The 18,900-nt window shown below is 46.9% G+C and overlaps 1 protein-coding gene across 2 annotated transcripts in view; it reads left to right on the top strand.

Moving 5' to 3' along the window:
* Positions 1-18,900, top strand: part of LOC143783138 (cytochrome P450 2C20-like) — a 522,836-nt gene that overhangs the window by 89,715 nt on the left and 414,221 nt on the right. The gene's annotated exons all lie outside the window — the stretch shown is intronic.

The following is an 18,900-nucleotide window of genomic DNA, read 5'->3' as shown; positions in this document are numbered from 1 at the left end:
AGTATCTCACAGTAGTTACATACAGGATTGATACGGTTTAACACCACGTCGTTATCTGTATAAATTGGGGTGGCAATACAGTAGTTTGTTATTTCTGTAGACTTATGATGTCTAATAGTGTTATTGGGTATTTTAGCTTATTATTATTATTATTATTATTAAAATTATTATTAATTATAGCGCCATTTATTCCATGGTGCTTTACATGTGAGGAGGAGTTTACATAATAAAAACAAGTACAATAATTTTGAACAATACAAGTCACAGCTGGTACAGGAGGAGAGAGGACCCTGCCCGTGATGGCTCACAATCTACAAGGGATGGGTGAGGATACAGTAGGTGAGGATAGAGATGGTTGTGCAGCGGTTTGGTCGATCAGTGGTTACTGCAGGTTGTAGGCTTGTCGGAAGAGGTAGGTCTTCAGGCTCTTTTTTGAAGGCTTTGATGGTAGGCGAGAGTGTGATATGTTGTGGTAGAGAGTTCCAGAGTAGGGGTGATGCGCGTGAGAAATCTTATATGCGATTGTGGGAAGAGGAGATAAGAGGGGAGTAGAGAAGGAGATCTTGTGAGGATCGGAGGTTGCGTGCTGGAAAGTCCCGGGAGACAAGGTCACAGATGTATGGAGGAGACAGGTTGTGGATGGCCTTGTATGTCATGGTTAGGCTTTTGTACTGGGGTCTCTGGGTAATGGGGAGCCAGTGAAGGGATTGACAGACGGGAGAGGCCGGGGAATAGCGGGGGGGGACAGGTGGATTAGTCGGGCAGCAGAGTTTAGAATAGATTGGAGGGGTGCGAGAGTGTTAGAGGGGAGGCCACAGAGCAGGAGGTTACAGTAGTCGAGGCGGGAGATGATGAGGGCATGGACTAGGGCTTTTGCAGACTCTTGGTTTAGGAATGTACGGATCCGTGAAATATTTTTGAGTTGAAGGCGGCAGGAAGTGGAAAGGGCTTGGATATGTGGTTTGAAGGAGAGACCAGTGTCAAGGATTACACCAAGACAGCGAGATTATGGGACTGGGGAGAGGGGGCAGCCGTTTACTGTAATGGATAGGTTCTTTGGGGGGTCGCGTGAGATGGGGGGAAAGACGATGAACTCTGTTTTGTACATGTTAAGTTTTAGAAATCTAGCGGAGAAGAAGGATGAAATAGCAGACAGACATTGACGGATTCTGGTTAGTAGGGTGGTGATTAGTGTTGAGCATTCCGATACCGCAAGTATCGGAATTCCGATACCGAGATCCGATACTTTTGTGGTATCGGGAATCGGTATCGGGATCGATATTAATGTGTAAAATAAAGAATAAAAATAAAAAATATTGATATACTCACCCTCTGACACGCCCTGGTTGTAACCGCCAGCCTCCGTTCATAAGAATGAGCGCTTGAAAGTCCTTAGATGACGTCGCAGCCTGTGATTGGTCGCGGAGCGGTCACGTGACCGCAACGCGACCAATCACAAGCCGTGACGTCATCTAAGGTCTTTCAAGCGCTCATTCTTATGAACGGAGGCTGGCGGTTACAACCAGGGCGCTTCGGAGAGGTGAGTATATCAATATTTTTTATTTTTATTCTTTATTTTACACATTAATATGGATCCCAGGGCCTGAAGGGGAGTTTCCTCTCCTTCAGACCCTGGGAACCATCAGGATACCTTCCGATACTTGGTGTCCCATTGACTTGTATTGGTATCGGGTATCGGTATTGGCGATACTATCCGATACCGATACTTTCAAGTATCGGACGGTATCGCTCAACACTAGTGGTGATATATGGTCCAGAGATGTAGATCTGTCTGTCGTCAGCATAGAGATGATACTGAAAGCCGTGAGATTCTATGAGCTGTCCCAGGCCAAAGGTGTAGATGGAGAAGAGCAGTGGCCCTAGGACTGAACCTTGCGGGACTCCGACAGATAGGGGGCGAGGTGAGGAGGTGGTGTGTGAATGGGAGACGCTGAATGTCCGGTCAGTTAGTTATGACGAGATCCAGGATAGGGCCAAGTCTGTGATGCCAAGGGATGAGAGGGTCCGCAGCAACAGGGAATGGTCCACTGTGTCAAAGGCAGAGGACAGGTCCAGGAGGAGGATAGAGTAGTGTCACTTGCTCTTGGTGGTTAATAGGTCATTGGTGACCTTAGATAAGGCAGTTTCAGTGGAGTGATGTGACCGGAAGCCTGATTGTAAGCGGTCGAAGAGGGAGCAGGAGCATATGTAGCAGTGCACACATTTCAGCTATTATATATAAGCGAAATCCTAATTGAACCCACTCCTGCTATATAGCATAACTTTTATGAGCCAATATATAATATATGAATATTAATTAGCCCTGATCTTTTTTATTTAACCCCTTCGTGACCCAGCCTATTTTGGCCTTAATGACCTTGCCATTTTTTGCAATTCTGACCAGTGTCCCTTTATGAGGTAATAACTCAGGAACGCTTCAACGGATCCTTGCGGTTCTGAGATTGTTTTTTCGTGACATATTGGGCTTCATGTTAGTGGTAAATTTAGGTCGATAATTTCTGAGTTTATTTGTGAAAAAAACGGAAATTTGGCGAAAAATTTGAAAATTTTGCAATTTTCATATTTTGAATTTTTATTCTGTTAAACCAGAGAGTTATGTGACACAAAATAGTTAATAAATAACATTTCCCACATGTCTACTTTACATCAGCACAATTTTGGAAACAATTTTTTTTTTTGCTAGGAAGTTATAAGGGTTAAAATTTGACCAGTGATGTCTCATTTTTACAACAAAATTTACAAAACCATTTTTTTTAGGGACCACCTCACATTTGAAGTCAGTTTGAGGGTTCTATATGGCTGAAAATACCCAAAAGTGACACCATTCTAAAAACTGCACCCCTCAAGGTGCTCAAAACCACATTCAAGAAGTTTATTAACCCTTCAGGTGTTTCACAGCAGCAGAAGCAACATGGAGGGGAAAAATTAACATTTAACTTTTTAGTCACAAAAATGATCTTTTCGCAACAATTTTTTTATTTTCCCAAGGGTAAAAGGAGAAACTGGACCACGAATGTTGTTGTCCAATTTGTCCTGAGTACGCTGATACCTCATATGTGGGGGTTAACCACTGTTTGGGCACACGGCAGGGCTCGGAAGTGAAGGAGCGCCATTTGACTTTTTGAATGAAAAATTGGCTCCAATCTTTAGCGGACACCATGTCGCGTTTGGAGAGCCCCCGTGTGCCTAAACATTGGAGCTCCCCCACAAGTGACCCCATTTTGGAAACTAGACCCCCCAAGGAACTTATCTAGAAGCATAGTGAGCACTTTAAACCCCCAGGTGCTTCACAAATTCGTAAAAATGAAAAAGTACTTTTTTTTCACACAATTTCTTTTAGCCTCAATTTTTTCATTTTCACATGGGCAACAGGATAAAATGGATCCTAAAATTTGTTGGGCAATTTCTCCTGAGTACGCCGATACCTCATATGTGGGGGTAAACCACTGTTTGGGTGCACGGCAAGGCTCGGAAGGGAAGGCGCGCCATTTGACTTTTTGAATGGAATATTAGCTCCAATCGTTAGTGGACACCATGTCGCGTTTGGAGAGCCCCTGTGTGCCTAAACATTGGAGCTCCCCTACAAGTGACCCCATTTTGGAAACTAGACCCCCCAAGGAACTAATCTAGATGCATAGTGAGCACTTAAAACCCCCAGGTGCTTCACAGAAGTTTATAACGCAGAGCCATGAAAATAAAAAAATATTTTTCTTTCCTCAAAAATGATTTTAGCCCGGAGTTTTTTATTTTCCCAAGGATAATAGGAGAAATTGGACCCCAAATGTTGTTGTCCAGTTTGTCCTGAGTACGATGATACCCCATATGTGGGGGTAAACCACTGTTTGGGCGCACGGCAGGGCTCGGAAGGGAAGGCATGCCATTTGGCTTTTTGAATGGAAAATTAGCTTCAATCATTAGTGGACACCATGTCGCGTTTGGAGAGCCCCTGTGTGCCTAAACATTGGAGCTCCTGCACAAGTGACCCCATTTTGGAAACTAGACCTCCCAAGGAACTAATCTAGATGAGCACTTTGAACCCCCATGTGCTTCACAGAAGTTTATAACGCAGAGCCGGGAAAATAATAAATGTTTTCTTTCCTCAAAAATATTTTTTTAGCCCAGAATTTTTTAATTTTCCCAAGGGTAACAGGAAAAATTTGACCCCAAAAGTTGTTGTCCAGTTTCTCCTGAGTACGCTGATACCCCATATGTGGGGGTAAACCACTGTTTGGGCGCACGTCGGGGCTTGGAAGGGAGGGCGCACCATTTGACTTTTTGAACGCAAGATTGGCTGGAATCAATGGTGGCGCCATGTTGCATTTGGAGACCCCTGATGTGCCTAAACAGTGGAAACCCCTCAATTCTAACTTCAACACTAACCCCAACACACCCCTAACCCTAATCCCAACTGTAGCCATAACCCTAATCACAACCCTAACCCCAACACACCCCTAACCACAACCCTAACCCCAACACACCCGTAACCCTAAATCCAACCCTAATCCTAACCCTAATCCCAACCCTACCCACAACTGTAACCCCAACACAACCCTAACCCTATCCTTAACCCTAACCACAAGCCTAATCTTAACCCTATTTCCAACCCTAGCCCTAATTCCAACCCTAAGGGTACCGTCTCACATAACGATTTACCAACGATCACGACCAGCGATACGACCTGGCCGTGATCGTTGGAAAGTCGTTGTGTGGTCGCTGGGGAGCTGTCACACAGACCGTTCTCCAGCGACCAACGATGCCAAGGTCCTGGGTAACCAGGGTAAACATCGGGTTACTAAGCGCAGGGCCGCGCTTAGTAACCCGATGTTTACCGTGGTTACCAGCGTAAAAGTAAAAAAAAACAAACCGTACATTCTCACATTTCGATGTCCTTCAGGTCCCTTGCCGTCTGCTTCCCGCTCTGACTGAGTGCCGCCGTACAGTGAGAGCAGAGCGCAGCGGTGACGTCACTGCTGTGCTGTGCTCTCACTTTCCGGCCGGCAGACAGTCAGAGCGGGAAGCAGACGGCAAGGGACCTGAAGGACACCGAAATGTGAGTATGTACGTTTTTGTTTTTTTTTTACTTTTAACGCTGGTAACCACGGTAAACATCGGGTTACTAAGCGCGGCCCTGCGCTTAGTAACCCGATGTTTACCCTGGTTACAAGCGAACGCATCGCTGGATCGCTGTCACAACAATCCAGCGATGACAGCTGGAGATCCAGCGACGAAAGAAAGTTCCAAACGATCTGCTACGACGTACGATTCTCAGCAGGGTCCCTGATCGCTGCTGCGTGTCAGACACAGCGATATCATATGGATATCGCTGGAACGTCACGGATCGTACCGTCGTAGCGATCAAAGTGCCACTGTGAGACGGTACCCTAACTCTAATTCCAACCCTAACCCTAAGGCTATGTGCCCACTTTGCGGATTCGTGTGAGATTTTTCCGCACCATTTTTGAAAAATCCGCAGGTAAAAGGCACTGCGTTTTACCTACGGATTTACAGCGGATTTCCAGTGTTTTTTTGTGCGGATTTCACCTGCGGATTCCTATTGAGGAACAGGTGTAAAACGCTGCGGAATCCGCACAAAATTGACATGCTGTGGAAAATACAACACAGCGTTTCCGCACGGTATTTTCCGCACCATGGGTACAGCGGATTTGGTTTTCCATAGGTGTACATGGTACTGTAAACCTGATGGAAAACTGCTACGAATTCGCAGCGGCCAATCCGCTGCGGATCCGCGGCCAAATCCGCACTGTGTGCACATGCCCTAACCCTAACCCTACCCCTAATTCTAACCCTAATTCTATCCCTAGTTCTAACCCTAGTAGAAAAAAAATATATATATATTTTATTTATTTTTATTATTGTCCCTATGGGGGTGATAAAGGGGGGTCATTTACTATTTTTTTTTATTTTGATCACTGTGATAGGCTATATCGCAGTGATCAAAATACATCTGAAACTAATCTGCCAGCCGGCAGATTCGGCGGGCGCAGTGCGCATGCGCCCGCCATTTTGGAAGATGGCGGCGCCCATGGAGAAGCCGGACGGACACCGGGAGGCCCGGTAAGTATGAAGGGGGGTGATCGGATCATGGGGGGGGGGGACCGGAGCACAGGGAGGGGGGACCGGAGCACGGGGGGAGCGGACAGGAGGACGGAGGAGCGGACAGGACGACTTAGGGGGGCGGACCACGTAACGGAGCACTGGGGGGGCGATCGGTGGGGTGGGGGGGGACAGATTAGGTTTTCCAGCCATGGCCGATGATATTGCAGCATCGGCCATGGCTGGATTGTAATATTTCACCATTTTTTTGGGTGAAATATTACAAATCGCTCTGATTGGCAGTTTCACTTTCAACAGCCAATCAGAGCGATCGTAGCCACGAGGGGGTGAAGCCACCCCCCCTGAGCTGAAGCACCACTCCCCCTGTTCCTGGAGATCGGGTGAAATTGGAGTTAACCCTTTCACCCGATCTGCAGGAGCGCGATCCCTCCATGACGCATACGCTGCGTCACAGGTCGGATTGGCACCGACTTTCATGACGCAGCGTATGCGTCAAAGGTCGGGAAGGGGTTAAGGGACGCAGGCCAGGGATCCACTAAAGATTTAATACTATCCAATACTTTTACATCTTGGAACTACAATCGGGACATCAGTGGGTCGCAGCTGTTTAACTCTCACAATAACTATAGACAGCAGGGACCCAATATACATCCAGTATTTGGGTGCATGCAAATTTAACCCTCTTCACACCGCAGCCCTTTATCATTTTTGCATTTCTGTTTTTCGCTCCCCTTCTTCCCAGAGCCATAACTTTTTTATTTTTCTGTCAATATGGCCTAATATGGAAAAATGCAATTACTGTTGCAAGAGGTTGGAGATGATGAGACAATTGCCAACAAGTGGTGTTGTTACGTCAGCAAGTAAAGAGGAGGCCAAGGTACGGCAGTGGACAACGATGTAGTGGATGATGAAGTCACTGACCCAACCTGGGAGGGTAACAGCAGAGGACAGCAGCGCACAGCGGGACGGATCTACAGCATCACTTTAGGCAGGAAGAGGTAGTGGGGTGGACAGAGACACAAGGCGGGCAACTGCTCCCTAGAGTACAAACACAGTTAAAACACAAGCCAAGGGTTAGGTTTTTCCAAGTATGACACGTTTGAAAGACAAGCCAGTTAAACCAAAAAAGGCCATTTGCAACATCTGCCATGCCAGCATCAGCAGGGACAGCATGCTTGCCCAGGAAATGTTGCGCTTTAAGCTTGTGGAAACAGAAACTTCCCACAACCTCATGGTGGTGGCCATCCCTTAGTACTCGGTCCCCAGCCGCCACTATTTCTCTCGGTGTATCGTCCCTGCCTTACACAAGCACATGTCCCATAACATCAGCCATGCCCTGACCAACGCTGTTACTGGGAAGATCCACTTAACCACAGACATCTGGACATGTGCTTAGTGCCAGGGATGCCACATTTCCGTGAAGGTACACTGGGTGAACATTGTAGAAGCTGGGACCCAGTCAGACCCTGGGATGGAACACATGCTACCGACACCGAGGATTGCGGGTCCTGGTTCAATCAGGGTTGCCCAGACCTTCTACAGCAGTTCCTGCACCTCTTCCTCCTCACCCTTCATCAATTGTCAACATCAGTTGCAAGCTGGAAGCACTGCAGAACTGCCTCGGCCAAGCTGCAACAAGTACTGCTGAAGCTAATCTGCTTAGGTGACAAACCGCACACTGCCACAGTGTTGTTGAAAGGTCTAACAGACCAGACTGATCTGTGGCTATTGCCCCTGAACCTATAACCAGTCATGGTTGTGTGTGACAATAGCAGTATCCTCGTGCTTTGCAAGCTCCAGTTACTGGTTCAGTGGTTCCTCAAAACCTCCTTTTGTGCCTGAGCTACTTAATAATAGTGCTAACATATTCCGCAGCGCTTTACAGTTTACACATATTATCATCGCTGTACCCAATGGGGCTCACAATCTAAATTCCCTACCAGTATGTCTTTTGAATGTGGGAGGAAACCAGAGTACCTGGAGGAAACCCACGCAAACACGGGGAAAACATACAAACTCCTTGCAGATGTTGTCCTTGGTGGGATTTGAACCCAGGACTCCAGCGCTGCAAGGCCGCAGTGCTAACCACTTGGCCATCGTGCTGCCCCTACTTAAGAAACTATGTCACGTGTGTGCCTATTTCTGCAAGTCCGCTACAGCTGCCGCCACCCGAGCAGTGCTGCAACAGTGTTTGCAATGTCCAGCTCACCAACTGGTGTGCGATGTCACAGCACGTTGAAACTCAACATAACATATGTTGACAAGGCTTTGTGAGCAGCAGAGAGCAGTAGTAGAATACCAGCCACACTATGTATGTAAGGTAGTCGTCACATAAGGAGTTTTCACACTGCATACAGGATTTCACACCCGGGACAGGAGAGTTTGTACAGTAAGTACAGAAGATTCTGGTCTCCTCCATATCAGGCTGAGAAGATGCGAAACGCTCTGCTATTTTCCCCAACAGGGTTGATGAAATGACAGTCCTTGATGCTGTCGGGGTCGTAAACGACAATTAATCCTCATTCACCAGTCATTCCAAATTGTAGTGTGAGCACAGAACATCTGGTACCAATTAAAATGACTCAGGCACGTAGCTGATTCAATTTAGCTGATGTCCCGCATTCACCTCAGTGAAGAGCAGAGCAGCAACTGTACCTTTATTTTCCAAAACACAGTACTAAAAAGGAATGCAATAGGTGGGGTTTAAGCAGTATACGTATAGTGCTCAGTCCTTCTGATTCGTCGAATGTCTCCTGGTGGATTCCTCCTTTTCTTCACATTCCTTAAGTTTCGTTTCTGAGGAAATGAATCTTCATCCCTCCAGACACTAACCTAAAACGAAACTGAACTCTGGCGGCCATCTTTAAATACAATTACATTTGCATTAGCAGGGGAAAACTTATTGTTTCACAGTATAAGAGTATAGCAGTACAAAAAGAGTATAAAGATATATAAAAGTATAAAAAGTATATAAGAAAATACATTTTCACCTTGACATTCCCCCCTAAACACTAAGTTTTTTCCCTTAAAGAAGGATCCTTCGAGACTGTCCATGTGATGGGGAAAGGGGAGGTGGATTTCTTCATCCAGACACCTCAGAAACTCTCCCCTAGTGAGAGGCCTCCAGGCAGCTGAACCCTTCTCTAACCTCACATGGAGTTCTCCCACTGTCCCTAAACTAAATCTCTTAGCATCATCTGAGAATGGGGGATTGTGTCTACTCTCTTGAGAGGAATATACTTAGGGATCTCCCCTAGTTCAGTACCATCGTACTCTGGTGGATCTATTTCTTGAATGAGGAAGGTGCCAGTCGGAGTTGCTTTGGCAATAACCTTTTTGTACAAGGGAATAACACAACAGAGGATTATTGATCCAATTACAAGGAGGGCAATCAATACCAGACAGGCTTGTTGAAAGAATCCCTTGAGCCCACCCAACCAACTGGAAAAGAAAGATGTGTCTACTCCAGCATTAGTTTTCAATTCTGCTGCTAACCCAGTTATCTTTTTAAGGGCTATCATGGTTTTTCCATTCACTCCAGTGTTCTGAGGGATATAGGTACAACACTCCTCTCCCACCATCCCACAAACTCCTCCTTTCTCAGCTAAAATCATATCAAGGGCTAGTCGGTTTTGAAGAGTCATTCTAGTGTTAGGGCCCAATTCTTCAACTATACCCTGAAAGGCATCTTGGCTAAAATTGACAAACCTTTGTTCACTGTAATATATGTAATTGATCCATTCAACATTTTTATTAATCTGCACCTGTGGGATTATAGAAGCAAAGCTGGCATAAATCTGGTTCTGGGCTTTAAACTGGTCAGGCACCCCCCTTGGCACTCCAATGGCATCAATATATACTAGTGGATCTTCTTCATAACTCATATGGAGCTGATCGAGGCTTCTCCTCTTTCTGGTAGGTTCATCGGGTATCTTTGGATCCCAAGGTAAAATCTTGAACTGCATGGCTAGTTTAACAAGGGTGCATTGGCCTATCCAGGCATTAGGCAACCTAGGACGGAGCTTACCATCCCCACATAACCAATAAATATCGTACATATAATGTGTATGTTTGATTAGCAAGTCAGTATCTAAAGTGCTGTTCTCCTCGCAGAAACCTGTCTCGAAGATCCCTACTGGTGTACCCGTAGTGTTATGGGAAATATAGCAGGTATAATTGTCAGCTAATACAATTACTTCTCCTGGGACCTTTAGTCTAGGTTTCTCATGAATTAGTGGGGCATAGTCTGGGCAATCAGTGGACTTCAAACCTTTCAACAAATTCATGACACAGGCAGTGGTGTTGTCATCAGGGAAAAGCAATGCATGTGTGTATAGGTGTGTATTTGCAGCAGCACAAGCAACACATCCTACAGAGATATTCTGGACTCTTACATTGTATCTCACCCATTCTAACCATAGGTTTTTCCTTGGAGCTGTTTGTGTTTCTATGGAGAAAACCTCTTGCCAACTGAGACCTGGAATGGGTATCACTTCATTAACTACATTTTGCAAACGCTCACCTGGGCCGGTTTTAGGTGTACTGGTAACAGGGGCCTTGGTTGGTCTAGAGCTAATATCCTGGAGCTGTATATGGCCTAAATACGCATAGGGTCCAGCACTAAATACATAATTATAATTCCTTCCCAATACGAACGTCTGCAGATCAGCAGATTGGGGGTTTTCAAGATTCAGGAGGAGGGGGTGACAGCTTCTACCCCATTTACAGCCCCTAAGTGGTTGCAGAAGGGCTGTCAGATGCATTCTCTCACGAAGACTCCTACCCGTCCCATCCTTAGGGAACATGGCTTCACTAGGTTTATATCCCCAATCATTCCCCGTACTCCAGGCAGCATCAGTCCAATAATGACAATTATTGTTGTATTGTCTGGTAACACACACATAAAACTGGATAGTTCCCTCTACTATCCGTTCGGTCTCAAGGCACTTGACTACATCACAGAAATCAAATCGCCAGATATTCACCGGGGCTGTCAGATTTACCCAGAGAATAGTGGGGCCAGAATTCTTATTTACAACAGGGGCCGAAGAGGTAGGGACGAGGATGGCCCCCAGTCCCAAGGTCAAAAACAGCAACATTTCCCTTCAGTCACTTCTGTGACTAAACACTGGTTCGGTCTCTTTTACAGTGTGAAGCGTGAATCCAGGTGCTCTTTCCTTCAAGTTTTACTGCAGTGGGGGTGACCAGGATCACCGTGTGAGGTCCTTCAAATCTTGGCTGGAGACAATCTGCGCACAAACTTTTTCACATACACCAAGTCTCCTGGCACAAAGTCATGGACCACGTCACCTGTGGATTCTGGAAGAGAAGCAGAAACTGTAGAGTGGGTGTTAGACAGTTCCTTAGACAATGCAATCACAAATTGTACAACTTTATCATTTGTCTCAGACAACTCTTGAGGCCTAATATCTCCTATTTTAGGTGGAGCACCGAAAAGAATCTCAAAGGGAGTCAGGCCGTGTTTTCCCTGTGGGGTGTGTCTGATGTGGTATAAGACCACAGGGAGCAAATCTGGCCATGGGAGTGGGTGGTCCTGGCTCATTTTAAGCAATTGTGTCTTAATTGTGGAGTTCATTCTCTCAACTTTGGCTGAACTGGAGGGGTGATAAGGGGTGTGTAGACCCAAATCTGTCCCTAACATGTGCCACAATTCCTCGTAGACATTGGCAGTGAAGGCTGGGCCTTGATCTGATTCAACAACTTTGGGTATTCCAAATCTGCATGAAATTTCAGTGATGAGCTTCTTAGCTGTAGTTTTGGCAGTCATATTGGTCACTGGGTAGGCTTCAGGCCATCCTGAGAACATATCCACAGCCACTAGGACGTACTCATATTTTCCTGACTTGGGCATTTGAATATGATCAACCTGGATTCTCTGCCAAGGGTAATCTGGTTTGGCAAGATGCTGAAGTGGAACCTTGGCGGTGGCTGTTGGGTTACAGATGGCACAGACTGGGCAGGCTCTTGAGTAGGCTGTGACAGTGGTAGAGATTCCTGGGGCCCAGTAGAGCTTCTTGATACAGGCTAGTGCTTGGTTCTTTCCTCGATGAGTTGATCCATGAGCCCATGCTGCAACGGCTGGATACATTCTTTTGGGTAGACAGGGTTTCCCATCCACCTTATAGAGTCTAGGAAATTCGTATTGTCCGGCCGAACTACGATTCCCATGAATGGCTCCTGCAGCTTCCCACTGTTTCTTTTCTTCTCTAGAGGTCAACTTTTGTTCTTCCCACAATCTTTCTTCAGGTGGTCGAGCTGGCTTCCAGCCAGATCCGGTGGCAGGGTATTCCATTTCCATGTCTTCTATCAACTTCCTCTTCTTTCTTCGGAAATCTCGTTCTTCTTTGGCTTGGGTAGCTTCTTTGGTTGCTTGTTCCTTTGTTTGTGCTCTGGTAAGCACAGGCATCACGGGTGTAGCAGTGTCTTCCCAACAGGGTTTTTCTGGTGCTGTTTCTTCTTCTTCCCACTTTGCTGAGACATTCTTTATGGCAGCAGCTTTGGCAGCTTGGTCTGCTAAATGATTTCCTCTAGTTTCCTTCGAGTTGACTTTCCCGTGAGCTTTGACCTTGATCACCGCAATCTGTGCGGGGAGCTCCAGTGCCTTCATCAGGGCTTTAATCCTTAGTGCATGTTTAACAGGGGTTCCTGTAGCCGTAATGAACCCTCGGGACTTCCACAGGAATCCAAAATCGTGACAGATTCCATAGCCGTATCTTGAGTCTGTGTAGACATTGGCCGTTTTCCCTTCTGCTAGATAACATGCTTGTTGTAGGGCCACAAGTTCGGCTTCCTGAGCTGACAGATGAGGTGGTAGAGCTTCAGCCAGAAGGACTTCTGTGTCAGTGGTGACAGCATATCCAGTGTGGAACTTGCCATAAGAGTCTGCAAATCGGGATCCATCAGTCCATAGTTGCAAATCAGGGTTGAGAAGTTCCTGAGTTACCACATTCTGTGGTGCAGAAATTTCTTGTTCCAGTGCTTTTACACAGTCATGTGGGTCACCAGGTGATCTCCAGTCTGGTAAGTCCTTATACCATTCAGGTAACTCCCCCCTAGAATGTGGAAGCAAAGTGGCTGGGTTGATAGTAGTACATTTCTGGAAAGTGATGTTGGAAGGCAGAAGTAAAGAGCACTGAAGCCTGAGATGTCTTTGGCTCGTCAGATGCTTAGGAGATGTTTGTTGAAGGACGGCAGAGAGATCATGTCCAGCTTGAATGACCAAGTCATGACCAAGGGCTATGTCAGCAGACTTGTCCAGAAGAAAATGGGCCGCATGTACAGCCTTGAGACAGGATGGAACAGTTCTGGCAACAGGGTCTAGTCTGGCTGAGTAGTAGGCCAGAGGACGGAAACGATCAACATGTTTCTGTGCTAGCACACCAGAGGCATATCCTTCAGTCTCTGAAACAAAGAGGTGGAACGGCTGAGTGTAGTCAGGAAGACCCAGAGCAGGGGCACTGACAACAGCTTCCTTGAGAGCCTCAAAACAGTCCTTTTGCTGAGCATAGATATACGGATTTTCAGCATGTTCCCAATCTGGTCCTCCAGTTTTAAGACAGTCATACAAGGGTTGCATGAGTCTTGAAGCATCTGGAATCCACTGTCTGCAGTAGGTAATGAGTCCTAGGAAAGACTGCATAGCAGAGTACGTCTTCGGATAAGGGATGTCCTCGATGGCATGTTTTCTGTCCTCGGTGAGGTGTCTCGAACCTTGTGAGATGCAGTGTCCGAGGAAGACAACTTTCTCTTTGCACCACTGGACCTTGGCCTTTGAGACTTTGCAGTTGGCAGAATGAAGGAAGAGGAGTAAGGACTCAGAAGCAACCAACAGATTCTCTTCAGTTCCACAGAGGAGTAGGTCATCAACATACTGGAGAAGCGTGACATGAAGATTCTCTAACACCCACGGATCCAGGGTCATCTTCATAGCATGTGTGAACTGGTTAGGGGAGTTCTGGGCACCTTGTGGTGTCCTAGTCCAAGTCAGCTGAGATCCCTGAAACGTGAAGGCAAATAAGAACTGTGAGTCTTCATGAAGCGGGACACTGAAGAAAGCATTAGCCAGGTCAATAACGGTGAAGAGTGTTGCTGAAGTAGGCACTTGGGAAAGCAAGGTGTTTGGGTTGGGTACCACAGGAGTTTCCAAGATGGTAGCTGAATTGACTGCTCTGAGGTCCTGTACAAGTCTGTATCTCAGAGGGTCTCCAGGAGCTGTCTTCTTCCTTACCGGAAACAGGGGCGTGTTGCAGTGAGGAAGTCTGAAGACAGGGAAATTGTAGGAGGCAGCTGAGATGAAGAAATAACAGAGGTGGCCGCCCCAGTGTCCACTAAGAACTTGAGAGGTTGGCTGTCCACTTCCAGGGTCACTGTACCGCAAGATGAAGAAGTACAGGTGGCGGGAAAAGTGGGCACCGGTTGGCCTGAACTTCATGAGTGTGGAGGAGGAAGAGGTCTCCGAGGGTGCTCCTTGTGGGGGCAATCTCTTCTCATGTGGGCAGGGTTGCCACACTCCCAACACAGAGGTCTCCCTTGGTCATCACGAAATGGTCTATCCCTGTAGTTTCGGCCTTGGGGCCCCCTCGGCCTCAAGGGTGGTGGTCCATACCGATCCTGAGCCTGATACACCATAACAGGTACTTCTGAGGCCTCTGCCATATACATGGCTGGTTTCTTCTTGCCTTTGTCCTTCTGTGCTTCCTTCTCTGCTTCTTTTTCTGCTTCTTTCTCTTCCCTTTGAAGCATTTTCTGATAACTCTTCACAACAGTAAGGGCCTGTTTTAGAGGACCATCAGGTAATTCGGGACGAAGCTTCATGACCTTATCCTTCAGTGGATCTTCCAGACCATCAATAAAAGCACGGACCAACAAGGCTGCCTGCGTCTTCACATGAGTTGAATAACCCAAATCTTCAAACTGCATAGTTAGTCTGGCAGCATATTTTTCCACAGCTTCTCCAGATTCTTGTCGTATATCCTGTATTGATCCTGCTTCGTCACAGAGACGATCCTGGGCCCACTTTGCGAGTTGAGCAATAAACTCCTTTCCAGACTTGAACTTGTTGAGAGGTCCTGCTTTAGTGGAATCCAGTTCCTTCATGATAGTGGGGAGGAAATATTCGGAGGCTCTGATTGAGGTAATACCTGATAGATCAGACCATGTAGCCCCATAGATGCTCCTAATCTGCTCCAGTCTCCTCACATACTGCATGGGAAATTTGTCTGGGTCACATAACTTGCTGACAATAGCATCAATCTGTACCGGAGTGAAGGGTTTGTACTTCAGCTTCAGTTCTTCTTCTTCATCATGTGTCACTACCTCGCCCTCCGGGGCAGTTGGGGGTGCTGTGGGTGTTATCCCATCCAGAGGCTTTATACCCGTATGCATCAGTGGCACCATGTATTCAGCTACCAAGGGCATGATGCCCTCTAATCCAGACTCGTGGTAACAGACGATTCTGACTTCTTGTAAGTCTAGATTTGGGGTTGATTGGAGGCAATTCTTGATGACTTCAACGTGTTCCTTCATACAGGGGCCCAGTGGGTATCCAAAGAGTCCTGAAGATATCAATGGTACAGCCAAAGTTCTACGAGGAAGTGTATCTCTCCCTAGCCGTCCTGCAAGGATGACCACTGTCTGTAAGGCGGTCTGCAACATTGTACGGCAGTGTTCGGGTGTCCTGTAATCGTATATAGGGCCTGCAGTGTGTAGCACTATATCACAGGGCAAATTCCCTCCTTGGGTGGTCATAGCATCTCCTGGATGCAAGGGGCCATAATTGGCAAGGTAGGCCTGACACTCTTGGGCTATGGCTGGGCCCCCCTTTTTAGCTATCTGTTGGGCCAAACCACCTCTATGTGACAGGGTAGAATTAGCTGGGTTCACTATGGCTCCCACCTGGTGGGTAAGTATATCCCCATACCCCACTGTGAAGAGAACCTGGGAGCCCTGAGGTGTGATGTAATAGCGTGAATGACAGGGGAACCAGATTTCGGGGTCATGGGGCAGCTTAGAGGATTTGTTGAGAGGGGTAGATAGTGGGCTCCTTCCGGGCCGGGGGGATTCGAACGGACCTAATAGCATTGGCAGGGCAGGGGGAATTGTAACGGCCTGGTTGTCCTGGTCCTCCGATTCTTCATCATCTCCGATAACTTGGCGTCTCATACGCATTGCGGACTGAAAAGCTGCACTGCCGGTCAGAGCATCGAGGGTAAAGGGACCCTGACCTGGCGTGTTTACAAATATCACAGTGGGTTGCACTGGGAGACTAGACCCCGAGACTGAAGTGGAAACGGGAACATTAGAGGTGAAGGCAGCATCAGTCGGTGTCGGAGGTTTCTCAGGAAGTGGTGGTCCCTGATAGTACTCGCCGGAAAGTGTTACCAGCGGACATAGTGGCTGGGGAGGAATTCCGGGTGCACCAAGATGGCTGCCGGTGGAGGCGTGGCATGCCCCACTTCCGGGGGAAGTTCCGGGTGCACTAAGATGGCTGCTGGAGGAAGTGTGGCGTGCCCCACTTCCGTCCATGGTCTGGGCGGAACCCCGAGGACGGCCCGCCCCACACACATGGCAGGTTTCCACCCAGGTTGGATTCTGCACGCCACAAACAGGACACACCCACGCTTCTGGAGAGTTTGGCCCGTCGCCATTATAAGGTGGTGGCTGGGACTGCATTTTCATCACCAGTGGCACGGCGGCCATTTTACAATCTGTAAGATCACAGTTCAAAGGCATTTTATAACCAAACACGGGCTCCGCATTGTCTGATCCGCCCCCCCCATCGACCTCTTTCCATCCTTCATTCTTCAAGCCTCGCGCAACTCGCAGATGAGCTTGTGCTTGTTCTAACAATCCTTTATCTTTCAACATGCCTCGCTTGTTCTCTATGAGGTTATACCACATAGCCGGCTGCAATCTGCCTGACGAGGGCAATCCTACATGCTTATACAATCTCTCAACATTCTTGATTGCCTTCTTGCCCTCCCGTGACTCAACTATTGCCCTGACTTCCACAGCATCCTCATCTAACTTGTGGGGCACGGACTTCTTCTGCTTTAAGAGACGCAACATGACTCTTACAGAATACTATGGTTTTCTGCAGTAAAACCACTAGCAGCGATATCAACGCTGGTGTTCTACAATACGGAATCTCGCTCAACGTATTAGAAAAAAAAAGGAGCCTCGCGCTCAATATTTTCTGTCCCTAACCTGAACACCAGCGATTAACAGACTATCCTGCCACGATATTCTAAACAGTCGGGAGGCGGTCTCCTAGTGAGAGCCCTCCACAGAAATTCTGGTGGTCCCGTACGGGGCTTAACTACCTGTTTCTGGTGGTCCCGTACGGGGCGTCTTAATTACCGGTTAGTACAATATCACAGAGGCTGCGACTCCTATCCCTTCCTCTAAGCCGCCCCACAATCTACAACTTGCACAATTTTTCACTCCACTTCACTACTAGACAATAGTCACGGGTAGGATGGTTGAATGGAGTACAATGACCGGTGGAGGAGGTGTGGTGTACAGAGATCGCACAGGATGCGACGTCTCTCAGTTGCTGGTTCAGAGCGTGGCACAGGATCGCATTCGATCTCACCACTCGACCGGTCACTCCCCAGACCCAAAGAGCCCACAGACAAACCAATAACGGCTGAGACACTAGCAAGTGTGACACATACAGTGTATATGATCGCCACTTACCGTGTGCGGAGGGTGATCAGTCCTCGAGGTCAGCCACTACAGGTATCATCCACAGACATCCAGGCATGGGTCCAGAGAGTCTCGGATCGCTGTCCACGCCCCCCGTTGGGCTGCCAAAATTGTCGGGGTCGTAAACGACAATTAATCCTCATTCACCAGTCATTCCAAATTGTAGTGTGAGCACAGAACATCTGGTACCAATTAAAATGACTCAGGCACGTAGCTGATTCAATTTAGCTGATGTCCCGCATTCACCTCAGTGAAGAGCAGAGCAGCAACTGTACCTTTATTTTCCAAAACACAGTACTAAAAAGGAATGCAATAGGTGGGGTTTAAGCAGTATACGTATAGTGCTCAGTCCTTCTGATTCGTCGAACGTCTCCTGGTGGATTCCTCCTTTTCTTCACATTCCTTAAGTTTCGTTTCTGAGGAAATGAATCTTCATCCCTCCAGACACTAACCTAAAACGAAACTGAACTCTGGCGGCCATCTTTAAATACAATTACATTTGCATTAGCAGGGGAAAACTTATTGTTTCACAGTATAAGAGTATAGCAGTACAAAAAGAGTATAAAGATATATAAAAGTATAAAAAGTATATAAGAAAATACATTTTCACCTTGACAATGCAACTTCATTAAACTAATCACTTTTTTCAGGGCTAATTCAAATAGATTAGATTCTGTTATAATAATACTGCACTTATCTGCACTTAATCTACAGTGAGGTGTGGCAGTAGGGATAGCGTATTACAGACATCTAGTCAGGGATTATTGCCTTATAAATTCGAAGCCTGTTGCTTTGTTCCGATTCATGGGGCAGAAAAATGCTTGAATTTCCCATTGACTTCCATTATACTTATTACTCAGCGCACCAGAGCATTACGATTTGTTCAACTTGAGTAACGAGCACCCGAGCACTCGCTCATCACTAATGACTTTCTATTTATTTAAGGTACAAATTAATATCGAAATAAGCAACTCAATACAATGTTTATGGCTGTATGGATAGAAGGACGATTTTGCTCTAATTCTATATTCCATCTCTTTATTTACAAGATTCTACCTTTAATATGTCATGCAAAAT

Source organism: Ranitomeya variabilis, chromosome 6 (genome assembly GCF_051348905.1).
Source record: "Ranitomeya variabilis isolate aRanVar5 chromosome 6, aRanVar5.hap1, whole genome shotgun sequence".
Taxonomy (NCBI): domain Eukaryota; kingdom Metazoa; phylum Chordata; class Amphibia; order Anura; family Dendrobatidae; genus Ranitomeya; species Ranitomeya variabilis.
This window is presented reverse-complemented; position numbering and strand designations above follow the sequence as displayed.